This window comes from Spinacia oleracea, chromosome 5 (genome assembly GCF_020520425.1).
Source record: "Spinacia oleracea cultivar Varoflay chromosome 5, BTI_SOV_V1, whole genome shotgun sequence".
Lineage (NCBI taxonomy): Eukaryota > Viridiplantae > Streptophyta > Magnoliopsida > Caryophyllales > Amaranthaceae > Spinacia > Spinacia oleracea.
The window spans coordinates 74,464,853-74,470,969 of NC_079491.1; positions in this window are offsets into that span (position 1 = coordinate 74,464,853).

Below are 6,117 nucleotides of genomic sequence, written 5' to 3' on the forward strand. Positions count from 1 at the left end.
ATTTGCTGTCGAATGACAATGGTGCGTTCGGTGACATAAGGTTGATCCCCTTGATTAGCCAGATGGAAAGTCGTTATTCTATTATGACGTTGGTTGTTGCCGAGACTTTGCTGAGTGCGGATAAGCTGAAGAAGGATGCCAAATCTGAACATTTTAAGGGAAGCACCCTATTACTGCAGGTAATCGATTTTCTTCTTTGCGCACGCATACGCCCCTTTTGCATATATTTCTTTTGCCTGGGGCTGAGTTTCAGCGCCCAGGGCTGGGCGCTGGAGTTTTCGGCGCCTGGTCCTGGGCGTTGAAACTGCGCCCCAGGGACCGTTTTTTTCTTTTCATTCTTTTGATTCGATCGTACTCTGTTTTTGCAGATTTGGCTTGCGGAACGGCTTAGACTTTTGGAAGCTCCTGCCGATCCTAAACATTATCGCCCTATAGCCTTGGGTAACCGAAAATACTTGCACCAAGGCCAGGACGAGGCCGAATGGACCTCCTTTTTTACTTATGGCATTTGTTCTATTAAGTGGATGGTACCATGGTGGGGTTTGACTACTATGACAGGGGGTTCTGATGTATCGGTTTATGTTTCCTTGTTGGGGCTATCTCGTCCCATTTATATTTTCCCTTACCGAGTCATGCGTCAATATGGTTTAAGGCAGACTATCCCCTTTTCTGATACGGTACCACCTAAGGTAGCGGCCTTTTCACAAACACGGGTTCTAGCGTGGGCTAAGTATTATGATGGTCTCCCGCGTTGGGCCGTAGCTACAAATGGCTTTGTGGGTCTTTCTGAAAACTACAAGTTGTGGATGAGCTCCGATGATAAAGATGTGAGGGCCGAGGCTCATAATGGGGAGCCGGCTGAGCTTTTGATACCTCGTATTCGTGTTAAGTATGAGGGTCCTGATTCTGCCAAACCTCGTACCTATAGTATTAAGACTGTGAAAGCTCGTCCTGGTCGAAACCGAAAGGAAATTCCTCCCCATTCCAGTTTCAGGCCTAAAAAGGTGCCTAACATGAAGGGGCCTGCTGTTGTTAGAAGAAATGCAGGCTCTCGCGGAGATCGTCGCCGGAACAATGTATGGGTTAAGAAGGTTCAGTGCCTGTAGAAACAGTGGCTAGTCTAGTTGATGATAATAATCCTTCTCCCACCATTTTCTGTGCCCTTGAGGCTGAGCGGGCTATAACTGAGAATGTTTCTGAAGCCTTGGCATCTTTGGAAGTTAGTGTCCATGAGCCGGTTCTTATGGAGATTGATATTGGAGCAGCGCAGAAGACTGTGGGGGTGGATCCTGCGAGCATTGCCCTCTACAAGACTTTATTTGATGATCCGGAAGAACTAGAGTAGTGTAGTTCTTGCTAGGGTGTAGGTGCCCTTTATTTATTTCAGTTGTGTTTGTTTTTATTCTTAGCACTTTGTTTTCCTTCTTATTATTTTTTCAATAAAGGCGTATTTTTATTTTTCATTTTTATTTATTTTTGTTTCTCCTCTTTTTTATGTTTTTATATGTCTAACACTTTTTGCACGAAGAATATTTGTTTTTTTTATTGGACCGAATCCTTGGTAAGGATTGCCTACGTATCTTGTCAGAATCAGGTCGCGCGTAGTTCTAGCTTTAGAATAAGTCCTAGTATGCCAGATTTCGGTAGATATGCCCTGAGGTGGAAGCATATTACTTAATCGGTCAAATGAGTGAAGTATTATCATTATTTTCATCAACCGGTTTTTTTTTGCCATAAGTCGCGTAAAATATGAAATTCGAAATTCGACTAATTTGTATGGCTATATTCTTGGTAAGCCTATTTGGATACGTATTGTACCCCCCAAGTGTTCGTTATTTTTCCGTTGTGTGCGGATAAAATGACGAGCACTTCTGAAAAGAAAATTTTTGGCAGGCAGAGAGTTTCAACGCCCATGCTGGGGCGTTAGAAATTTCGGCGCCCAGCCCTGGGCGCTGAAAATGACTTGGGCGGTCAACTTTTGACGCTTTGCTTCACATGTTCTTGCATTTATTTCTTTTTTGTGCCTTGTTTTTTGCTCATATTTAAAGTCAATTTTGAGGCTATTTTGGAGGCTTTTTTGACTGTTAGCGTGAAATGCATTTTTGTCCGGATTAATTTTTTCTATTCGTGACTCGAAACAGTTTTGAAAATGGGGTTAGGGTGCGGAAGTTATGAAGATCTTTGTGTAGGCTTTTGAGGTGGGTTGAGGTGCGTGTTGTTAGTGAAGGGTGTGATGGAATTATGTTTTATGAATCTGTTTTTTGGTAACATTTGCATTGTTTTGGATTTTGATTTCCTTTGATTTCTTTGGGTTTCATGGACTGACTCTTATGATGACCCTGGTTGGCTTTTTAGGTTTTGGGGATATGAATGGGATAGTGTGGTTTTATTTTGTGGGTTTTCGGGAACTGGTTCCCATGGCACTATTTCAAGACCGAATGGGCCTCGTTTGTTGGGCCTAGAGTGGGCTGCCTCTGTATTTTGCAAGTACATTTGGTGCTTATTTAGTGTTAGAATAAATTTTTTAGGAGAAATATTACGCCTTTATTGATTCGGAAAGTAAGGAAAACACACTGAAATAAAACTGTCCTATATTCTAAGGGGCTTTTAGGACCATCTAAAGTCTCTATTTTTTTTTTCTACCAATCTAAAGAACTACTAGGCGCTTTTTACTAATGGTGCTCTATGTGGCTCAAGCCTAGGATTTAGTCTCATAAAACTTCGGTCCTTCACCGGTACTCATCTTGAATTCTATTCCTTTTTCATTGACCCACTGATATGTCTTCACCCATCCGTTCTCGATCTCTTCTAGTGTTGATGCAGGAGAGATTAACCGGGTTGGATCGAAACCTTCATCTTGTAAAGCTAGGGTAGTCATCACAGTCTCGTTCTCCATAGGCCTCGATTCGTTAAACAATGTCCATAGAGCCTGGTTGTCCAATATTTCAGTTGTTTTAGTCTTGGTGAGGTGGGGTGCCTCATCCAAGGTGTGGCAGTCATGGAAAATTTCAAATCCGTGTTTTAGCAAGCCATCCTGAACGAAGGGTTCAGGGAAATCACAGCATGGGTGTTCTTCTCCTTCCCGAACGAACATCCCGTTAAGGGTCCTTTGATACGGGGGAAGGAGGGTGGTTTGTTTGGCTTTGTTAAGGCTAAGCCAAAGGGAGTAGATTTGTTGGGAAAAGGATGGAACGTGGATTCCTTCTTCCTTATGCCCAATTGGGTTCCTGGGAAATAACCTTGAGCTAGCAGCATTCTAGGGATGACCCGGGATGCATGCGGGTCTAGGAATGCTGGATCATAGTCTTCAATGAACTGGATTGCTTCTTCCATTTGAAACCCATAAAGGTCGTCTGCAGTTTCGGCCGTTCCAACCATAGTACAACTGAGGTCGAGAGGAGGGGCGCGGATTTCTAGTATTACCCCGTTATGGTTAAGTTTAACCATTTGGTGCAAGGTAGAAGCCACACCTCCTAAGTCATGGAGCCAGGGTCACCCCAATAAGAGGTTGAAAGTGGGTTTGATGTCGATTATTTGAAACTCCGTGGTGCGTGCCACAGGCCCGGTTTGTATGGTAATGTTGATTTTTCCCAATACAGGCCTTCGGGAGTTATCATAAGCTTGTACCCCTTGCGTGGAGGTTTGGAAGTCATCGTTTCCTAGCCCCAAGCAATGGGCGGTTCGCAATGGGCAAACATTAACCTCCGAACCATTATCTACGAGCGCTAGGGGGATGTTTTGTCCTTTGAATCCAACCACTAGATAAAGGGCTTTATTGTGAGCACCCCCCCTCTTTGGGCAAGTCTTTGTCAGTGAAAAGTATGGCCTTTTCTCCGGCATCTCTCGTGACATGGCTAACCAATGAGTCAGGTGTGATATCTGTAGGTACTAAGATGAGGTCGAGTGAGCGAATAAGCTTTTCGCGATGTTCCTTTGAAGTACACATGAGATCCCATATGGTAATCTCGGCCTTGGTTCTTTTTAGTTGTTTCAGGAGAGGATTTTCAATGACTTCTGCGACGGTGGCGTGCCGTCCATTCTCAGGAGTTTGCCTAACTGGGATGTCGTCCATAGGAGGTGGGTGAATATCCGGTTGGTATATTCTTCCAGATCGGGTGAGGTTGTCGACCTCGGGCTCCTGAGGGGTGGTGTCAATGAGAGCGTACCCGGGCCAAGTTTCAGTGAAGAGGTCCTGGCCCGACACTTGAGATAGGTAAATATCTTCAGCATCATCATTCTACACACCGCACACTTCTCTCTCGATTCGATCCATAGGGACCACAGCGAGTGGTGCACCTTGAGGCGTGATGTACACCGTGGGGTCGAAGTTCTCTGGTTGGTCGAGAGAGATGTGACAAGAGCCGAGTGGGCTCTTGTTGTTGTTGGGTTTGCCTGAAGGAAATAATGCCCTTGGTCCAAGTATGCATTCAATGTTAAGTCTAATAAATGCGGTTCAGTATTAATTAACAATTTAATAATTCAGTGAGATCAAGTGAGCTGAATGCCTAGCTAGAGGCCGCTTCAGTTCAAGTGGAATTAATGATATTAATCCACAGCTTACTCTTGACTGAACCCGTAGGGTCACACAAATAGTACGTAAACGGATCAAGTATTTAATGGCATTAAATACTCCATCTATGGATATTCGGAATCGACGGATCTTGGTTTCAGTGGGAGCTGAGATAGTCACAGGCAAGAAAAGAATACTCCGGAAACGATGATATTGCCGGAAATGGAAATATGGATCGTATCGGAAATATAAATATTATCCAAGTCGTAGATGTTGCCGGAAACGGAAACATGGTACGTATCGGAAAATATTATCGGAAATGGAAATATTGCCGGAATCGGAAATATTGCCGGAAACGGAAATATTGTCAGAATCGGAAATATTATCGGAATCGGAAAATAATTCCGGAAACGGAAATATTAAATATTTGTTCGAAACGGAAATTAATTCCGGAATCGGAAATATTAAATATTGTTCGTATCGGAAATAAATTCCGCAATCGGGAATTTAATCAGAAGCGCGTGGTACGAATTAGCATCGGACGAGACTTGCTAGACGAAGGCCCAGCACGAAGCCAGGCCTACGCTGAGCAAGCCCAAGCGCCCAAAAACACACTACAAAGCAACGCCCGGTCCAGCGCAAGGCCAGGCCCAGCAATGGCCTTGGCGCGCGCGCGGGGCTGCGACGAGTGGGCTGGCGCTGTGCGTGGGCCGCAAGGCCTGCGTGCGGTGCTAGCGTATCACTCGAAGTGTGTTGCTCGAATCCTAAGGCTACCGGGATTTGTCATATGATTAAATCTAATCCTAAAAGATTTAGTTTATTTAATTAGAGTCCTAGTAGGATTATAATTAAATAAATTAGTATCCTAATAGGATTCTAAATCCTTTTCCATAACTCTATAAATAGGTGCCTAGGGTCACATATTTACATCGAGTATTCAAGTATTCAAAGTGATTTTGAGAGCAAAATTCAGTCATACAATTGCCTATAAAGTGCCGAAAATTCTAAGTACCTTAAGGGCGATCCTAGTTGGTCAATCTTAAGGCGGATCCGGACGTGCTGTGGACTATCTACGGAGGGACGACACTTGGAGTCCTAAAGACTTGTTCTTGTTCGGTTCGGGCGCAGCTAGGGAAGGCACGCAACAAAGAGTATGCATCTAAACTATGCTAAATGATTATGTGTAAATAATATGCTTTCCTGGCTTTATGGTTTTTCCGCTTGATTTATGAATTGTCATATGTATCATAACCTAACAGTGGTATCACGAGCCTCTTATTATTTTCATAATCTAAATTGCATGAACATGGTTAAATATTACAAATTTGCAAGAATTAAAAGGGGTGATTAATTTTCGTAATTGTTAATTAATTGCAAATTGCGTTTATTTAATTATACGTACGCGGTTTTTCGGCATTTTCTTCGTTACTCATCCAAATCGAGTGATTTTTGTGTCAATTCCGCATGTAAAAGGCATTCTAAAATTTTGACAAAAAAAGTATTTTTCGGCCGAACCCAGAATTTTCAAATTCGAAACCTAACTATGACTTTTCGAAGGTTTTAGTTTTTCGAATGCAAAATTTCGTAAATTTAAGATGTTAAATTAA